General features: G+C 44.3%; 1 protein-coding gene and 1 non-coding gene across 2 annotated transcripts in view; both read left to right on the top strand.

The window, feature by feature from the left end:
• The window catches only part of GPATCH1 (G-patch domain containing 1), a 94,307-nt gene that overhangs the window by 55,856 nt on the left and 17,227 nt on the right, over positions 1–21,224 (top strand). The gene's annotated exons all lie outside the window — the stretch shown is intronic.
• Positions 1,491–1,564, top strand: TRNAT-AGU (transfer RNA threonine (anticodon AGU)). The gene has a single exon. It is a non-coding gene; the product is annotated as a tRNA-Thr (tRNA).

The following is a 21,224-nucleotide window of genomic DNA, read 5'->3' as shown; positions in this document are numbered from 1 at the left end:
TGGTGTCCGAGGGTGTGGCCTAATATGCAAACGAGTTCCTGCTGGGCTTTCCCTGCAAAATGCCCTGTGTGAAACACTGGTGATGTCAGGGGGTGTGGCCTAATATGCAAATTAGCTCCTGCTGGACTTTTTCTACAAAGGAAGCCCTGGCTGCTGCCATTAAAGTTGTAAGCTGCATCAATGAGTGTGCTCTGGGGCCATCCTTCCTGAGCTAAGACAAAAATGTGTGAGCTGGAAGCTAAAAATCTGTGAGCTAACTCACGCTAACTCAGAGGGAACACTGGTCCAAACCCTTCAGAGGGCTGGTGGGGGGTGGGAGGAGATGCACTTTGAGCCACTGCTGGCTGGATGATCGCAGGGGCAGAGATGTGAAGGCCTGGGGAAAAAACTGAAAAAGTCAGAATTTTTTTTTCCCTGAAGCCTTTTTTGTTTTTTTCTGAAAAATTGGAAAAATTAAAAAAAAATGATTATGGAGCATAAATCATTTCTAAAAAAATATGTATGGTATCAGATTATTCTAATTTCTGTGCAGAGGACAAGCAAGTCCTAGATCATGCCCATTCATTGAAACTTCCTACACTCCCCCCCCCTCTTCTATACACTTCCCCCTCTTCAATTCTTTTTATGAGAATGAGTTTTTTATTTTTAGTTACTACTGTGGAGAGGAAATATGAATAATTGTTACTTTGGGATTTTTAAAAATTGTTTTGTGGAGGTTTTTTTGTCTGTTCCACATAAACCAGTTAACAGTTCAGGAGATTGTTGCTCCATTTGTTACAATTACAAATAAATATTATTTTAAAAGTAAATTCTAATTGGATACAGTATATTTTCAATGTGTTAGCTGTGATAATTTCATGCCAAGTAAAATTGTCCATAGTCATATGTTATGTTCCTAAACTACCGGTAACAGAATGACTTTCAATCTGGAAAAGTAATGACAAGTGCTAAAGTAAGATTTTTTTTCAGTTTTTCAAAAAATTTCCCTTTTTTTCCGGGAGGAGGGGAGAATTGGAAAAAAACCGGGGTGTTTTCCGAGCTTCAAAATTTCCAGAAATTTTACATCTCTTAGGAAGGACGCATGAACTCTGCCGCCTTCACCGCTGAGCTTCCGTTTAAATTGCAGCACAGGGGCTCAGCGTGTTGCGAAAGGAATAATGCATTTTGCAAATTAACTGCTGTCTGCTGTTGTTTTTTAAAACTAGAAGCCCGGGGAGGAAATCGCTTGCTCCATAAAATAAGGTACCGGATGATCAATGCGACCCGAGGAAGCGTCTGTGTAAAGTGAAAAGCATTTTTTGCGGGGCGGAAAAGAAAGGCTTCGGGGCACTGATACGACGCCGTTCCTAGAGGAAAATGTGGGTCCCTCCTCCTTTCCCTTGCTTTTCAAGCAGCGGTACGACACCGGATAGAAAAGAAAAAATATAAATCGGCACTCAGGACGCTTTCTAAGATACAGGAAGGCTGCTCTGCGGCTCTTTCCAGCGGCTGGCGCCGTGGCTTAGTTGGTTAAAGCGCCTGTCTAGTAAACAGGAGATCCTGGGTTCGAATCCCAGCGGTGCCTTCGGTTGAGTTGCTTCTCTTTTACGTCCAGAAGTGGGCGTTATTTATGCTCACCACCCTCTGCTCTTTCCTGGGGCAGATCACGGATTGTTTTTCTCTTGCAGAGACCCCTCCCCCGGGTCAAAGTTCCGTGAGGTGCTCTGGGTCTGTCCTAGAGACATGTGCAGCCTCCTAGGGCAAGCTGGTTTCTTTCAGTCCGCAGCCGAGTCGTTTTTAAAATGTTTTAATAATTACAAACATCAAACGGGGGGAAAACATAAGAATGGTGTCAAGCCTGCACATGTGCATCCGTAGATCGTTTCCAAATATCTACAACTATTTGAGGCATCAAGTCAATCTTCGTTTGGGTTCGAACCTTCGGCAGAACCTTTGCGATTTCCCTGCCTATTTTGTCAATGCATGTGTTATGTCCTGCAAAGAAAATACCCTTTAAAGAATAAGACTGAATCGTGGCTATTTTGTTTGCGTTTTCATACGTATTTTATGCTAGCTTCTTTAATACTAAAAATGTTTTCCTCTAATATTATAGCTGGCATAAAAATGAAGATAGGTTGTTGTTATTTAAAAAAAATTCAGTCCCTCTACCTGTCCTGGCAAAATTCTAATTTTCTGGGTGTTTCATTTCTGCAACTCATAAGTGCAAAGAGAATGTTTAGAAGATACTGTAACTCGTTTGTATATTGCTAGAAAGAGATTTTGAAAAGCCATAGTGTCTTGGCACTCAGTTGCCAGTTTTTCTAAACATTAAAATATGCATCATTTCACTCCTTAATTTTGCAAAATCCTGATAATTTAACCTGCTCAGACTTTGCTGGGGAAGGAATATTAATGTGGTCATCTTCGTGATATTTCTGAAACTGCTGCTTTAGAATTCATCATGAAATCGGACAGCCTGTCCCCAAGCTTGGATTTCTCATTCTCAGCCATGATGGGTGCTAATCTGTTCGGAAAAACCAGACCTTTATTTTTTAAGCAGGAACCCAGTTCCAGCTCATTTGGCATCAGGGGGTGTGGCCTAATCTGCAAATGAATTCCTGATGGGCTTTTTCTGCAAAAAAAGCCCTGAGCAAAACTATTGTGGTATCACCAGTTACTGCTACTGTGAATGGTTAGTGTAATTATCAATCACATTTTATTTTTGCATAATAATGATGTAACCCTTTAGTTCTTGCATGTCATGCTGTTCTGATACTGTTATATGCCACTCACCCCCCTTATACTACCTTGAGTATGGCATTGTATTGTTGATTTGGTCAGGAAAATAATCTATCCAAGAAGGTTTTACTGAGTTCATGCAGTATTCCAATAGCCTTTCCTGGATGTTATGGAAGAAAATCATTAGGGGTTTGCAGGGCTTTTTTGGTATAAAAAGTCCAGCAGGAACTCATTTGCATATTAGGCCAAACCTCCTGGTGTCACCATTGTTTCATGCAGGGCTTTTTTGTTGAAAAAGCCCAGCGGAAACTTATTTGCATATTAGGCCACACTCCCTGGTGCCAAGCCAGCTGGAACTGTGTTCCTGTGCATTCCTGCTCAAAAAAAGCCCTGGGGGGTTGTTTGTTTTTAATATCCATGGGAATATGGCCAAGGTATATTATGCATAGAATGATTCTACTGCATTCCTAGAATAATCCTGCAAAATAGATTAAATTGAAAGAATGACAGTGTTGTGTTCTTTGCAGGCCTTGACAGATTGGCACATCACATGAGCTGAACATTTGAGCAAGCATTTGAACCAGATGGTGGAAAGTACAGTCTAGTCACAGCTGAATAGTGGTACCCCATAAAGATTTTTGAGGCAACAGATTTCAGAGGTGGTTTACCATTGCCTGACTCTCCATTGCAACTCTGGACTTCCTTGGTAGTAGGGTTGCCAAGTCCAATTCAAGAAATCTCTGGGGACTTTGGGGGTGGAGCCAGGAAACTTTGGGGTGGAGCCAGGAGACACTGGGGTGGAGCTAGGAGCAAGGGTGTGACAAGCATCACTGAACCCCTTCCTTCCCTCCACCCTCCCCTTCTCTGATTTCACCTCAGAGGCGGAGCGGAGCGGGCGACGCTGCTGTGCGGCTGCCGCCTCTTCTCCGCGTCACCGTAACTGCTCCTCCGAGATGGGCTCAGGCTGAGTCCAGGTCCTAGAAGGACCCAGATTCGTGGCTCGCCACGCTCCTGGCCTGCCTCCACCCTCCCCTTCTCTGATTTTACCTCAGAGGCGGAGTGGGCGATGCCGCTGCGCTGCTGCCGCCTCTTCTCCGGTTCACCGTAGCTACTCCTCCGAGATGGGGCGGCTCGCCACGCTCCTTGGCGCCGTTCCCCCCCTCCCCCCGCTTCCGTTTTTCTGGAGAGCGGGGGAAGAGGGTGTAAATCCTGGTGTTCCCCGCCAGGGCGGGAGGGTTGGGAAGCCTACTTGGTAGTCTGTTTGGTGTAGCAGTTAAGTGTGCGGACTCTTATCTGGGAGAACCTGGTTTGATTCCCCACGCCTCCACTTACAGCTGCTGGAATGGCCTTGGGTTAGCCATTCAGAGCTGTCCTTGAAATGGCAGCTGCTGCCAGCCTCTCAGCCCCACCCACCTCACAGGGTGTCTGTTGTGGGGGGAAAATATAGGAGATTGTAAACCGCTCTGAGTCTCTGATACAGAGAGAAGGACAGGGTATAAATCTGCAGTCTTCTTTTTTTCCCATCCAGAGGTGGAATTCTAGCAGGAGTTTCTTTGCATATTAGGCCACACAACCCTGATGTAGCCAATCCTCCAAGAGTTTACAAGGCTCTTTTTTGTAAGCTCTTGGAGGATTGGCTAGATCGGGATGTGTAGCCTAATATGAAAAGGAGCTCCTGCTATAATTCCACCCCTGCTCCCATCCAAGTACTAATCAGGCCCAGCCCTGGTTAGCTAGTCTGATGAGATCAGGCTAGCTCAGGAAAAGTCAGTTGAATCAGGGTCTTCTCAAATCAAATCCAACACTATGCATTTGCATTACTAGAATAGTGGATGTTTGGAGGGTAGCACTGGTCATAACTGGTGAGATCATTTGTGCACATTGTTCTGTGCATTATAAATTCCTAAATGGTACTTGTTTTCAGATATGCTCATTCATTTTAGAGTCTGGTAGGAACACTAATGAATGAGACTGCTTTCTTGAAATACACCATTCACAGAGAGCTGTAAAGGAAAATGTGAGCATTGCAGCAAACAAGGAGATGTAATTGTTTCCAGCTGCATTATTGCACTTTCAGTAAACCTATTCCCATTGGAGAGAATGTTCTAGGTTGGCACGTTTTTAGCTGTTAGATGCAAGAATCTCCTTTCTTAATGGATAGAATATCTCTGAAATCCAGGGCTCTTTTTGAACAGGAACGCACAAAAACGCAGTTCTGGCTGGCTTGGTGGTAGGGGGTGTGGCCTGATAGGCAAATGAGTACATGCTGGGCTTTTTCTACAAAAAAAGCCCTGCAATGTGTTAGAATATGCCAAAATTCATTCAGATATAAGAAGGCTAACTTCCTCAAAGGGCCTAGGGTTACCAGCCTCCAGGTGGGGCCTGGAGATCTCCCTCTTTTACAACTGATTTCCAGATGGCAGAGATCAGCTTCCCTGGAGAAAGGGGCTGCTTTGAAAGGTGAACTCTAGGGCATGATTGCACCATGCTAAGGCCTCTCCCCTCCCCAAACCCCACCCTCTCCCGGATCCACCCCCAAAGTCCCCAGGTATTTTCCAACACAGACCTAGGGTTGCCAATCCCCAGGTGGGGAAAAAATACAACCTCATGGTTATAGTGACCATATAACGAAAAAATATTGCTAGGTATAATAACAAAAATTGAAATTGACAACAATAGGAGTCCCAATGTGCAGAGGGTCGTGAGCCAGTGTGAGTGTAGTGCCGGTTTTTGAAATTTGTTGGAAACACTTTTGTGTCCTTATGAAGAATTAGTCACTTGCGGTCATGGAATGCTGTGGAAATATCAGTGTTAATTTTGATTTGAACTGGAGTCTTTTGAATTAACTTTATTGGAGCACTCCATGCATGATGACTAAGTGAAGGAGGAAGTTTCAGGTCGACCCCCTTCTCATTGGGACTCCTATTGTTGTCAATTTCAATTTTTGTTGTTATTATACCTAGCAATATTATTTTGTTAAATAAGAACATAAGAGAAGCCATGTTAGATGCTTGTGGCCGCCACCACCTCCTGTGGCAATGAATTCCACATGTTAATCACCCTTTGGGTGAAGAAGTACTTCCTTTTATCCGTTTTAACCTGTCTGCTCAGCAATTTCATCGAATGCCCACGAGTTCTTGTATTGTGAGAAAGGGAGAAAAGTACTTCTTTCTCTACTTTCTCCATCCCATGCATTATCTTGTAAACCTCTATCATGTCACCCCTCAGTCGACCTTTCTCCAAGCTAAAGAGCCCTAAGCGTTTCAACCTTTCTTCATAGGGAAGGTGTTCCAGCCCTTTAATCATTCTAGTTGCCCTTTTCTGAACTTTCTCCAATGCTATAATATCCTTTTTGAGGTGCGGCAACCAGAACTGCGCACAGTACTCCAAATGAGACCGCACCATCGATTTATACAGGGGCATTATGATACTGGCTGATTTGTTTTCAATTCCCTTCCTCATAATTTCCAGCATGGCGTTGGCCTTTTTTATTGCAAACGCACACTGTCTTGACATTTTCAGTGAATTATCTACCACGACCCCAAGATCTCTCTCATGGTCAGTCTCTGCCAGTTCACACCCCATCAACTTGGATTTGTAGCTGGGATTCTTGGCCCCAATGTGCATTACTTTGCACTTGGCCACATTGAACCGCATCTGCCACGTTGACGCCCACTCACCCAGCCTCAACAGATCCCTTTGGAGTTCCTCACAATCCTCTCTGGTTCTCACCACCCTGAACAATTTAGTGTCATCCGCAAATTTGGCCACTTCACTGCTCACTCCCAACTCTAAATCATTTATGAACAAGTTAAAGAGCATGGGACCCAGTACCAAGCCCCGCGGCACCCCACTGCTTACTGTCCTCCACTGCGAAGACTGCCCATTTATACTCACTCTCTGCTTCCTATTACTCAGCCAGTTTTTGATCCACAAGAGGACCTGTCCTTTTACTCCATGACTCTCAAGCTTTCTAAGGAGCCTTTGATGAGGAACTTTATCAAAAGCTTTTTGGAAGTCAAGGTAAACAACATCTATCGGGTCTCCTTTGTCCACATGTTTGTTCACCCCCTCAAAGAAATGTAACAGGTTGGTGAGGCAAGATCTTCCCCTACAGAACCCCTAGAGTAAATGGTCACTATAACCGTGTGGTTGTATTTTTTCTCAATCTGTAAGTGACCTCTCTCCTGTTTTTTCAATCCCCAGGTAGGGGCAGGGGATCCCAGTGGTTTGGAGGCCCTCCCCCCTCTTCAGTGTCATCAAAGACCATAGGGTATAATGAAGAATTGATCTGTGGATATCTGGGGCTCAGGGGGGGTGTGCTGTTTTTTTGAGGCAGAGGCACTATTTGCAACATAGCATCTGATGCCTCTCCTCAAAACACCCTCCAAGTTTCAAAAGGATTGGACTAGGAGGTCCAGTTCTATGAGCCCCAAAAGAAGGTGCCCCTATCTATTATTTCCAATGGAGGAAAGGCATTTAAAAGGTGTGCGGTCCCTTTAAATGTGATCACCAGAACTCCCTTTGGAGTTCAATGATGCTTGTCACAGCCTTGCTCCTGGCTCCACCCTCAAAGTCCCCAGATATTTCTTGAATTGGACTTGGCAACCCTACACAGAACTGGCAACCCTAAAACCGTCAGACCATTTAACAAGGCCCTTCTGCATACATTTAGTTTTTAAAAATGCATTTTTTGTTGTTTAATCCAGATAAAGAATTCCTCAGAAACCTGTGGTTGTTCCAAAGACTAGTGGTAGTCATTATGAGAACCACACAAAATGTGGGAGGTTGCTTTTGAGAAGTCCACATGAAGCTCCTGGCCCTCCTGCAGATCACCTTCACAGAAGCATTGTTCAAGTTTTGTAAAACAAATCGGTGTTTCAGCATATTAAGAACAGCTTTGCAAGCATTTTTCAAGTGGACTTTAATTTCCTTTGCTAAGGAGCCAAAGATCAATTGCCTGTGAATATGCACCAAGAACAAAGGGAGAGAAACATAGGATAGAAATTGCTGCTAATTGTTATTGTATTTGGCTGAATGAAACAGTGTGCAATTTCAAGGACTCCTTTGAAGTTAGATTGTGCATAGGTATGCCACTTAAGAATACAAAACGTTCAGGAGTGTTTACATAGAACTGAGTGGCTTCTCAGAAAATATCTTACAGAAAAATGTCAAAACTGAGATATCGCAGCATGATAATGCAGAAAACATTGGGGTACAATCCACCATCTAGTTCCTAAAATAGACAGAATTGCATAGGAGGGAAATGCATGCTATAAATAGAGTCACAAGGAGTTCAGGAACTGAGGTTATCATTGTGACTATTATTCATGTCATCTGTATACATAGTGCTTTATTTGCATCAAAAAGATCCCTTGCCCCAAGAATGGTACAACTTTATACTACAAGTATTAACAACATGGGGGGGGTGGGGGGAGGGCTCCCTCTGGGAATCCTACCCCCCCCAGGGAAAGTGCATGCGCAATACATAGCCTCTCCTCTCCCGGTGTAGTGAACGCCGCGTGGTCACTGTCTGGCTATGCCTGGCAGATGGTCACTGCAATGGCCTCTCCTGCATTACTGCATCCGTAGCAACACCTTCTCGCTGGTCCCCCCCGTTTTCACAGAGTTTGCTACGTCATGGTGCGACCGAATTGTCCGGCGGTATAACCGGATGGGCAGGCTGGGCCCACCAACCTCGTCAGCCTAAGAGAAGGAAAACTCTAACATCAAACCCGGGCAGATAGAGCTCGTTAATGTAACACCTACCACCTGGAGGACTCACTGCCGGCGTCCCGGCTTACTGGGCCATGGCAGATGACCCCCAGGTGAAAGGGTGGAGCCAGTACCGCGCACACTGCGCTTCACCTAAAAAATTCCTCTGCGCAGGCCTGAAGGGCATATCCACACACACAACCCACAACGCATCAAGTCCTGCAGCGATAGGCAAGGGGCGAAACGGCAGGTGGAAGGTGCCACTGGAAGCCGCAGTCCCGATCCTGCATGTAGGCGGTTCAGGATATTGGTCGCCTGATGCTAACCCGGAGACGAAAGCATCTTTCGGCAGCACCCTGAACGACCAAGCAGCCTTATCTAGGGACAGCACTGCTTGCTCCACACGGAGAGGGGCCTAGAAAAGGTGGCCTAAACAAAGCTCGTCTCCCCCACCCCAGTTGGCTAGCCGCGGTCAACGGGCATCCTTACTTGCGGTCGAAAAATAACAACAAAGAAAAGGCATGCACCTGCCTCACAAAGTGTGCAAAGACTAAAGCTTGCGTGTTGGAACATCAGAACCATGCTTGACACAGTAGGCAGTGGTCGCCCTGAACGACGCTCTGCTCTAGTTGCCCACGAACTTCTCAGGTTGAATATCGACATAGCAGCTCTCAGTGAGGTCCGTTTCCCTGAGGAAGGTAGTCTTCAAGAACACGGTGCTGGCTATACCCTCTACTGGTCGGGTAAGTCAAAGGCTGAGAGCCGCCTTTCTGGCGTTGGCTTCATGGTCAGGAACTCCATTGCCTCCAAACTCGAAAACCTTCCAACAGGTCACTCAGATCGCATCATGTCCATGCGCCTCCCACTTCAAAACAAGCAGCATGCAACACTCTTCAGTGTGTATGCCCCAACCCTTCAAGCAGATCCTGCAGAAAAGAACAAGTTCTATGCTGATCTACGCAACCTCGTACGGAAGACCCCTACAGAGGACAAGGTGATCATCCTTGGCGACTTCAATGCCAGAGTAGGTAAAGACTCGGAAGCCTGGAAAGGAGTACTTGGCAAACACGGCATTGGCAACTGCAATGACAACGGGCGCCTCCTGCTAGAATTCTGCATGGAGCACCAGCTCACCATCACCAACACTATCTTCCAGCAGAAGAACAGTCTGAAGACAACCTGGATGCACCCACGGTCCAAGCATTGGCACCTTATCGACTACATTCTGGTGCGCCAGAGAGACCTTCGAGATGTCTTACACACCCGAGTAATGCCCAGCGCAGAATGTCATACGGATCATCGTCTTGTACGCTGCAATCTCCGTCTTCACTTTAAACCCACACCCAGGAGAGGAGGTATCCCTCGGAGGAAGTTTCAGGTTGGCAGCCTTCAGTCAGCCGAAGTTAAAGCTGCCTTCCAGGCAAAACTCCAGTCAAGAATTGAGGACCTCAGTTGCCCCACAGACCCTTCTCCAGAAGCACTCTGGGAACACCTAAAAACTACCGTCCTGCAGATCTCTGAAGAAGTCCTCGGGTTCTCCACAAGGAAGAACAAGGACTGGTTTGATGAGAACAATCAAGAGATCCAAGAATTACTGGCAAAAAAGAGATCTGCCTACCAAGCACATCTTGCTCAGCCCTCCTGTCCTGGGAAAAAAGCAACCTTTCGCGCTGCATGTAGCAACCTCCAGCGCAAGCTTCGAGACATTCAGAATGAGTGGTGGACCAAGCTTGCAGAGAGAACCCAGCTGTGTGCAGACACTGGTGATTTAAGAGGGTTCTACGAAGCCCTGAAGGCAGTATATGGTCCATCATATCAGGCTCAGAGTCCCTTGCATAGTGCAGACGGCCAAGTGCTCCTCACAGACAAGGCATCCATACTGAACCGGTGGTCGGAGTATTTTCAGGTTCTCTTCAGTGCCAACCGCGTAGTTCAAGATTCAGCAATCCACCTCACCCCACTTCAACCGGTGAAAACAGAGTTGGATGAGATCCCCACCCTAGAAGAGACTGTTAAAGCCATCAAGCAACTGAAAAGTGGCAAGGCAGCAGGAGTTGATGGAATTCCACCAGAGATCTGGAAGCATGGGGGCACAGTACTACATAGCTCACTTCACAAAGTACTTGTCACCTGCTGGGAACAAGGCAAATTACCACAGGACTTTCGCGATGCAATCATCATCACCCTATACAAGAACAAAGGGGAAAAGTCAGACTGCTCCAACTACCGGGGGATAACCCTGCTCTCCATCGCAGGCAAAATCCTTGCCAGAATACTCCTGAACAGACTGGTGCCCACCATTGCAGAAGAACTCCTCCCAGAGAGCCAGTGCGGCTTCAGAGCTAACAGGAGCACCACCGACATGGTATTTGTTCTCAGGCAGCTCCAAGAGAAATGCAGGGAACAGAACAAGGCTCTGTATGTGACTTTTGTCGACCTTACCAAAGCTTTCGATACCGTTAGCAGGAAAGGCCTGTGGCAAATCTTGGAACGTTTAGGATGTCCCCCAAGGTTCCTCAGCATGATCATCCAGCTACACGAAGACCAGCGAGGCCAAGTCAGACACTGCAACGACCTCTCGGAGCCCTTCCCAATAGGCACAGGTGTAAAGCAAGGCTGCGTTCTCGCGCCAACTCTCTTTACGATCTTCTTTAGCATGATGCTTCAAAGAGCCGCAGTAGATCTAGATGAGGACAATGGTGTCTACATCCGCTATCGCACCGATGGCAGCCTGTTCAACCTGAGGCGACTAAAGGCACACTCCAAGACAATGGAAAAACTCATCCGAGAGCTACTGTTTGCTGATGATGCTGCACTCGTCTCCCACTCGGTATCAGCTCTGCAGCATATGACGTCCTGCTTTGCAGAGGCTGCCAAGCTATTCGGCCTAGAAGTTAGTCTGAAGAAGACAGAAGTTCTCCACCAGCCTGCACCCCAGGAAGATTATCACCCTCCCTGCATCACTGTGGGTGAATCAGTTCTGAAGACAGTCCAGCAGTTCAGCTACCTGGGGTGCATCATCTCCTCAGATGCCAAGATCGACAAGGAGATTGACAACAGGCTGGCAAAGGCAAACCGTGCATTTGGCCGACTGCACAAAAGAGTGTGGAGCAACAAGCATCTGAAAAAAGGCACAAAGATCAATGTTTACAAAGCGGTTGTGATGACAACCCTCATCTATGGCTCCGAATCGTGGGTTTTATACCGTCATCACCTGCGACTCCTTGAGCGCTTTCATCAGCGCTGCCTTCGCACCATCCTCAACATCCACTGGAGTGACTTTGTGACCAACACTGAAGTCCTCAAGCGGGCAGAGGTTACCAGCATCGAGGCACTGCTGTTGAAGACGCAGCTGCGCTGGGCAGGGCATATTTCTAGGATGGAAAACCACCGCCTTCCCAAGATTGCCCTGTATGGCGAACTCTCCACCGGCCATCGAAATAGAGGGGCACCAAAGAAGAGGTACAAGGACTCCTTGAAGAAATCCCTTAGCACCTGTCACATCAACCATCACCAGTGGTCTGACATAGCCTCAGATCGCAAAGCGTGGAGGCACACCATCCACCAGGCTGTTTCTTCTTTTGAGAACGCACGCATAGCTGGTCTTGAGGACAAAAGGAGATTGAGGAAGAATCGCACTGCTACAGGACCAACCCTAAATCAGACTTTTCCCTGCAGCCGCTGTGGCCGGACCTGCCTGTCCCGCATTGGTCTTGTCAGCCACCAGCGAGCCTGCAGCAAACGTGGACTATTGCACCCTTCTTAAATCTTCGTTCGCGAAGCCAAGCCGAGAGAGAGAGAGAGAGAGAGAGAGAGATTAACAACATGCAAACAGCAACTTGCATATATTGCACTGATCTATTCATGGAATTTTTAACTGCATTTTGCAATGAATATGTAGCTTGCTTTAATGTCAGCTCCTGTGGGAATGTATTTTCTTGAAAGAACACATTGTTTGCAACAACCTTGTACCAATCCCCTTCTCAGTGGATATAGCACCACTTCTGATCCTGGGAAAAGTCCAGGAACATTGCCAGGCTATCGAAAGAAGACCATAGGGAAGAGGTGTATTGTTCCTCACTAATGATGTCACAGGTACTGTCCAAATCAGTGCATCACTCCTCATGACGTTCCTCTTCTGTGTGGAAATGGAAGAGGAAAGGGGGATAGAGGGCAAGGGGACCAATGTACTGAGTCTTTCCCATCCAACAGTGTCTTGTTGCAGGGCGTCCCCCCAAAAATCTGGCAGTTTTAGACATCCATCCATCCATTCAGTCATCCATCTGTCTGCCTATCTATCCATCCATCCATCCATCCATCCATCCATCCATCCATCCATTCACTCAAAGCCTTTTTTGTGACTCAGGTTTGGTTTCTACCAAAACTTACGTAGCATTGAGGAAGAAAAGATTTGCAATTTAAAAATTAATTGTATTTATTGTATTAGTTATTTAAAAAGATAGTCCCCTGTGCAAGCACCAGCCATTTCCGACTCTGGGGTGACATTGCTTTCACAATGTTTTCACGGCAGACTTTTTACGGGGTGGTTTGCCATTGCCTTCCCCAGTCATCTACACTTCCCCCCCAGCAAGCTGGGTACTCATTTTAGTTATTAAAGGGTTGCAAATGGACCTAGAAAGCAATAAATACATACTAATTTAAAAAAGATCAGGGCCACTTTGTATTGTCACGTTACTGGTCTTGAAACTGGGTAATAATAAATGCATTTTAACTGCAAAATAAATAAGCTGTCAGAATTGGTGAAGTTTGGTATTTGGCTCTTTTATTTTTCTTTTTTTTTCTGTCACTGGTGTAAGTGACCTTTGCAAGCTTGTGTTCAAGACTTAATCCTGGAATACATGACCTAGGAACAGGTGAGCAATGAATTTATTCCTGTCATCAATAAAATATGTGGCAAGAATTAAGGAGAAGCAGGGCTTGAATTCAGCAGGAGCTCACAGGAGCACAGCTCCTGAACCTTTCTGAGGGTTTCCCCTCTTCCTAACCACCTACCTGCCTTCTCCATTGAATAGTAGGTGCAGCAGCATAACAATCCCTGAATGAACTCCACCACCTATTTTTCTACAAAAAGGAGAAGGGTTCTGGATCAGACAAACTGGAACCTAACCATCTCCTTTTGCGGACAATAAATACTGTTCCACCACCAAGCCAAACATCTTTATGATAGCAGACCAAATTTAGAATAGCAATTATTTTAGGGCAATTGCTTGCCGGGGGGGGGGGGGGGGATCATTTATCCCTTGAAAGGTTTCAGAAGCTTTCATTAATTGCCAGCAAGGCAGTCCAGATCAATCTTTTAACTTGTAAAAAGCATATTATTGTTAAGCTCATCACTATACATTTTGCTGGGCTGTTTAGATTTCTGAGCAACCTGAAGTCAGTGGGTCACAGCTGGATAATTGTTAGTATGGGTTATTGAGGAGCTCATTACTTAATGCTTTAAGGGCAAAGCTGAAATTTTACAATAATATACTGCAGAGATCTGGTATCTGTTGTAAGGATACCAACCGAACAGTATGCTGAAATAAAAGAAAGTAACACATTACAGTTGACAGGGCACTGTCTATCTGCAAATAAGGACCAATCCTTTAGCTATTATGTAATCTTACTGCCATTCGGAGCTTTTTTGGTAGAAAAAGCCCAGCAGGAACTAATCTGCATATTAGGCCACACCCCTGACAACACCATTGTTTCACAGGTTTTTTTGTAGAAAAAGCCCAGCAGGAGTTCATTTGCATGTCAGGCCACACCCCCTGACATTAAGCCAGCTGGAACTGTGTTCCTGTGCCTTTCTGCTCAAAAAAAGCCCTGCTGCCATTGATAAATAATCTACCCCAGAGTAGTTAGGCCTGATTTAGACATGCTGTGGAATTAGGTGCCAAAGCGGTGGTAGAAGGCCACGTGACGTCAGGTAAAATGGACTGCTCTAATTCCGACTCCAAGTAGAAGATAATGGAAATTCACATTTTAGGATGTTGAAAAACAACCTACATTTTTTTTAAATGAACAGCATAACAAGCAAAGAAGGAGGGGACAGGTTAGATCAGGGTTCCCAGTGTGGTACCCATGGGTATCTGGTGCCCACTGACACCATTCCTGGTGCCCACCATATGTTTTTAGAAAGTGGGTGAAGTCAGGGGGCATTTGATTGGCTAGGCTGATTTTTTTTTTATGTTGCTTTGGCTGCAGCTTTGACCCCAGCACAATTATCTTCACTGTGTGGCTGAAGGTAAGCTGTGGCAGCCATTTTGTAGCTGGCTCCCCCTCTTGCAGCAGTGATATCATGGCAGCCATTTGTGTCTGCTGCCACTACATGGTATCAGAACGCTAAAGCTGCCCATCAGTTCAAAGAGGATGGGGACTCCTGGGTTAGATGCTTTCTTTCTGCCATACTTGTTCTCTGCTCATTTAGAGGTGTTTTTTTTAAAAAAATGCAACAGAAAATAGGAAGCTGGACTAAATCACCTGCAATCCAAAAAGGTACATTCTGTTTCTACCACCTCATTCTCTTGATGTAAGCCGCACACATTGACTTCACTCATAGAATGCATTTTTCATATGTAATGGCAGGCTTTTCTAAAATAGTTATCAGTGAAATAGCTGTAACCATACAATCGCTTGTTTGCTGTTCACAGCTTTAAATATATTTGTTCTTTCAGATTTATTCTTTATGTCCAAAATGTAATATATGCTAACTTTCCCCAAGATACAGATTTAATGAGGAAAAAGAGGAAAGTTATGAAAAAACCACCCTCATGAATCCTGGGGAAATGAATTCGATAACAGTTTTAAACTGGTATGAACTTAACCAAAATTAGTTATAGACTTTGAAGGGGAAAGTCTAATAAAGCAATGAAGAAGGATGTCTGCACATGAAAATGATCTAGCACTACTGTCCTAAATAGACTTACATCCTTGTAAGTCCATTGGCTTTGTTAGATTTAGAAGGATGTAACTCTGTTTAGTATTGCATTGAAAATTACTATCTTTCATAATATCTTGCTGTAATCCCTAATTTTATTGCCACAACCCTGTTGTTTTATTTTGCTGAATGTTTTTTTTTTATGACTTGTGTAGAAGAAATTGTACTGCTGAGGGTTAGCACTTTTAACTGTAAAAATGCTAGTCACAAAAACAGAGAAACATATTTCTAGCAACACTGTCAAAGATCGTAATAGATTTCCAAGCCTTTGGTCCATTTAATATTTTGAATATCATCTCGTGTTGCTTCAAAAGTGCTTTGAACAATGGTATTTTAAAGTACATGACTACAAAATGCTTGAAGGGAGCAATTGTGGAGACATATGTGTGCCTTTCTTATGTTGCCATGAAATACACACTCCACATTCACCACTCTGAGTTAAGGTTGCCAGGTTTGTGTTGTAAAATACCTGGAGACTTGAGGTGGATCTGGGAGAGGGCGGGGTTTGGGGAGGGGAGGGGCCTCAGCATAGTACAATGCCATAGAGTCCACCATTCAAGGCTTCAAAGCAGCCATTTTTCCAGGGGAGGTGATCCCTGACAGCTTAAAAATCAGTTGTAAAAGTGGGAAATCTCCAGGCCCCACCAGGAGGCTGGCAACCCTATTCAATCCTCCCATATACTCCCAAGAGTTTATACAATCTGGATATTCTGGGACTGGTCCCTAGTAAATTCTCCCATTTTTCAAGCACTGCAGCTACTAGGGAATATTTTGAATTATTCATAACACACTGTAGGACAATTATATTCTTCTAATAGATGTTCAACCAAAAGAAAAATTCCCTCTTTGTTTTTAAATTAGCACAAGGCTGGCTATGGCAGAGAGAATCAATACAGCAGGTGCAGTAGAGAGCCTTTTTGCAAAGTGTAATTGGGGTGGGGGTTAGAGATCTTTGGTACAAGATTAGGGGTGCTCCATGTACATCCCAATTTTAGTTTGAGAAAATGCTGGAAGGTGTATAAATCCTGTTTGCCCTTCAGTGCTTACCAGGCTGTCCTTGAGCACTCTGATAAGTCCAGAGAACTATTCTTTTGTGTTATACCCTATGTATAGGGTGTTAAGTGCTGTCAAGTCACTTCCATCCCATAGTGACCCTGTGAATTAATGACCTCCAAAATGCCTTATCCTAAACAGCCTTGCTCAGGTTTTCCTTCACTGAGTCAACTCATCTCAAATTGGGTTTTCCTCTGCCTACGGCCTTCAACCTCTCCTAGCATTATTGTGTTTTTCAGTGACCCTTGTCTTCTTATAATGTGACCAAAGTATGATAGTCTCAGTTCAGTCATTTTAGCTTCTAGGAAGACTTCAGGCTTGATTCAATCTAGAACCCACTTATTTGTCTTTTTGACAGTACACAGTATGTGTAGAACTCTTTTTCCAAAACCACATTACAAATTAATCAACTTTCTTCCTGTCAGCTTTCTTTGTTGTCCAGTTTCCACACCCATACATAGTAATGGGGAATACAGGGCTTTTTTTCTGGAAAAAGAGGTGCTGAAACTCAAGAGAGAATTGGAAGAGAAACACACAGGTGCCTCTCATTAAGTTTTAAACGTGTTTTTGAGAATTTTGTTGACACAAAGAGTTTTCAGAACTCTGTCCCACCATATTCCCTCAGAAAAAAAGCCTTGGTACGAATTACCTTGATTTTGGTTGCCAGCAGTGCCAGCCCAAGGGCACATGGTGCCCCAATCAGGCTCCCTGCCCACTGCCCCCTGCCCCCTCCCTCCCTCTGTGGCGCTGCAAGGCAGTGCCACACTCCATCACCACCACCATCACCCCCGTGCCAAGGCTGGTCCTTACAGGCTTCTATGCGGCTAGCGCAGCATCTTATCCTTTGAACAGCCCGCAGGAGAAGACTTTGCTTTCCCTCCTTCCTGAAACCAGAAGTGAGGGGGAGCGAAGTCTCCTCTTGTGGACTCTTCAAAGGATTAGAAGCTGCGGCAGCTGCACTGAAGCTGGTAAGGCCAAGCCTCAGAGTGGTGTGCGGGGGGGGGGGCAGGCACACTAGGCATTTGCCACAGGGAGAGGGAGAGCCCAATTCGGTGCCCCCCTCCCGGCACCCTAGGCAACCACCTAGTTTGCCTAGTGGGCGAGCTGGCCCTGGTTGCCGGTGTCACATCCTTAAGGACCTTTTCTAGCTCCTTCATGGCTGCCCTTCCCAATCTCAGTCTCCTTCTGATTACTTGGTTGCAGTCCCCCTTTTGGTTGATGATGGAGCCAAGGAATAGAAAGACTTTAATCCATACTCATGTTAAAAACTGTAATGCAGGAAGGATGTGTAGAAACAGCACATAACTGTGGAGGGCATAACCCCTTTCAGGACACCTCAGACACACTTCACAAGTTTTTGATATGTTTTACCTGCCCTACTGTGCATGGAATTAAGAACAGCATACCTTCTCAATGGCGGCTAATAAAATAAAAACCTTATTACTGGCTGTGACGGACTCAGGTAAGTTAGCCTGGAAGCTGGGGAACAGTCTTGCAGCAATTGGCTGGGACGCAGCCATGGAAATGAAATGTAGCAAATTGGAAGAGGCTTGCAGGGAATACCTCAGGGTTTTCAGTTTAGTTTGAAGTCTTCAGTGAAAGTCTGGAGTGTGGACTGGGACTTAGGCTGGTCAGTTGTGGTGTGAAGCAACTGGACAAAGAACTGGGAACAGCCAGTGGGATTGAGTTCCTTGTGGAGACATAGCTGGGCTGAGCTTCTGTCAGAGAGAGAGTTTGAAGTCAGAAGGGGCAAAACCAGGCACCTTCTGTGAGGGAAACTCTCTGTGGGAGTTCTGCTAGCACATCTAAGCAGATTCCTTGTATAAACTGAGATCACTCAAACACTTTGGAGGGAGGACTGGATTATGGTGGCTAGAAGATTCAGACAAGGAATCTAGTTGGGGTTGAGACATACAGGAGTAAAGGGCTGGTATTAGGTCTCTGAGGTGTGAGTCCTGGAAGCCAGTGTGTATGTCTGTGTGGGAGAATTAATCTGGCACCAGTTAGGAGTTCTCAGTGTATGTGAAAAAGAGTAACTGACAGTTTATTATTTTTATGATTTGAGAAGCCAGATCAGAGGGCTATATCCTCTGAACTGCAAAGCATTCCTGCCTGCCTGTCCTAGGATATTATATAGTTCTAAAGCCTGCCAGTGTTATATTTATTTTTTATGTTATCTCAGCCTGATAAACCTCTAGTAAATAGTAATTGATTATTCCAGTAACCATCTGCCTGCCAACTATTTGTTGTAATTGATTAGATCTAATCAATATTATTTTTATCCCTCTCCCTTACCTTTTGTGAACCAATAAATATTCTTTTGTGGTTTTGAACTTTAACATGTCTGGTGCCTAGCTTATTTGAGTTCTGACAGGATTTCTCTGTGTGTGCCTGAGAGACTGAGGGAAGGTGTTTGGGGAAAATTTTATAATAGTCACCCTCCCAAGCTGACCTTGACCGGTTCCTCACACTGGCATTTAAAACTCTTACTACTAAAATAATACCAGCATGAAGGTCATTCTGAATTCTATGACTATAATATTAACTGAAGTGCAACCCCCACAGTATAGCTCATCTTAATTCTGGCTCTATGTAGCATAGATAGTGAAAACAGATTTGAGCCTTATGCCTTCCTTTCCGCAAGACATGTTTGCTTTTTCATAATTAGTAATTCATGCACCTCAATATGGTTGCCATTTTTAAAAAAATAACACATTGGAACATATAGCAGCTGATTCAAGCATGAAAATGTCCTTTGAAGGCAAGTCACTTCCATATGGAAAACTGCATTATCCTATGTGTAGTTCATCCATTAAGATAAATGTACAACTATCTTCATTCACTGCATGTATACCTGGACTGCATGTGGCAAAATTAGATGTGTTCAGCATGCATGAGAGACTGCACATAGAACCTTAGAGGGAAATTTTAAGCAGGTCTACTCAGAATCCTGTTCAGGTCTATTCAGTGTAGCTTACTTCTGGGAGAGTGTTCTGTTAGAATCACTCCATTAAGTTGACTGGCAGTAAGCTCATGACTGACCAAAGTCATATTTTCCACACAAGTGTAATTAATGTGAAACTCACTGGCACAAGATGGGACAATAGCCATTACCCTTAGGTGATTTACAGTGCAATACTAAACAGAATTACAGCCTTTTAAGTACATTTCTGTCAACACCCTTGATAGAAGATAAGACTATCAGCAGCTATTAGCCATGAGAGCTAAATTGAACCTCTTTTCATGGAAGCAGAATCTTTGTCTAGATGTTCCAGAATCAGATGCTGGAGTCAAACAGTAGAGAAAGAATACCATGCTTGGTTGTGATGTCTGTTGAACTGCTGTTGGAAACAGGATACTGTATTAAAAACAGATCAAAGTTGTTTCAACAAGAGATTCCTAATGTTCTTACGTTGCTCTAATGTTCTTAAACTGACCTTATGTGAACCGATGAAGACTAGAGTGTGAGAAATGTTCAGGTCATAAGTGTTTTTGTCTCGTAAATAATTTAGCAACATGAATTGATTCTGCTAAAATCGATATACAAGTGATTACAATATTTCAGCTGTGTTTTCCAGTGAGCAAAATAAAGCTCCAGTAGATAGCAGGGTCATTAATAATTTCTTTTAAAGGAAAGATTTAAAAAATAGAAAAGAATAAATAACAAAGATTAATGGGTTAACTGACGGAGAATCTATCTTTCTCTAGGTATTTTGTATTATTACTGCTAGGGGCCATAATTTAAAGATTACTGCTGAAAAGTCCAGGCAAGCAATGATTTTACAATCATGGGCTCATAAAACGTTTGAGAATTGGCTGATTAGATTAGGCAATGCATGCGCTGAAATGTGATTTATTACAGTATTGCAAAAATGTACTACAATACACACTTTAAAAGAAGCAGAAGAGTCTGCAGTATGTAGTTTTTGGAGTGGTGATATCCCTTTCAAAAACAAAATAAAAAACAAGGAACATCATGCTTGGAAGAGAAGATGGGGAAGCTGTGGGCAAGCTTTCAGCCAGTGATTAATTTATTGCTTTTAAAGAGATGCTGCCAAGTATAACCCTGGCTGGTCTGAGGAAGCCCCTTTCCCCCTCATTGTCATATTAGATGCCTTTGGCTACTGGCAGCATGAGGTTATTTGGCAGTATCTTTAGCCATGATTTTAACTGAAGAGTTCTTTCTATCTTTTAAAAGCTGTTTTAATGCCCTGCTTCTAACCTGAGGGTGTGTTTCATTTGGTCATGCGATGTTGGCTTGTTTTAATATTGATCCTTTTATGGTGGGCAGTCTGTACATGCTTAAAGGCTATTCAAATATTTAACAAATTATTTAATACAAATGAGCTTTGGTAATAAACAAACAAAAGCAGTAGCAGCAGTTCCCGGGAGTCACCTTTAGGTCAGTTCAAGCCCTCCCCCTCAAAAGTACTTATGAAAGTGTCCTCAAGCCATAAATGAATGATTTCATCTTTTCCCCCCTTTGAAACTGTTTTTATGGTCTACTTCTAGCCCAACAGTCTGTTTTATGGATATAATAATAGGCTGCTACCCATGTTGGCTTGTTTTGATAGTGATAACTTTATGGTGTTGTAGGTTTTTATTATTATTAGATTGCATTGTTTTACTGTCAGCTGCCTCAGGCCTCTGGAGAGTCACTGTATATATTTTCCAAGTTAAAAAAAATGTGGTTAGGCACTCTGTACATGCTGAAAGGCAACCCAGATTTTTTAAAAATGACTTCATGAGCGAGCTGAGCTCTTGACAATAAAAATAGTAGCAACCGCCATCGCAT

This window comes from Heteronotia binoei, chromosome 14 (genome assembly GCF_032191835.1).
Source record: "Heteronotia binoei isolate CCM8104 ecotype False Entrance Well chromosome 14, APGP_CSIRO_Hbin_v1, whole genome shotgun sequence".
NCBI classification, from domain to species: Eukaryota; Metazoa; Chordata; class Lepidosauria; order Squamata; family Gekkonidae; genus Heteronotia; species Heteronotia binoei.
The sequence above is the reverse complement of the archived record's forward strand: the minus strand, read 5'-3'. Positions and strand labels throughout refer to the sequence as shown.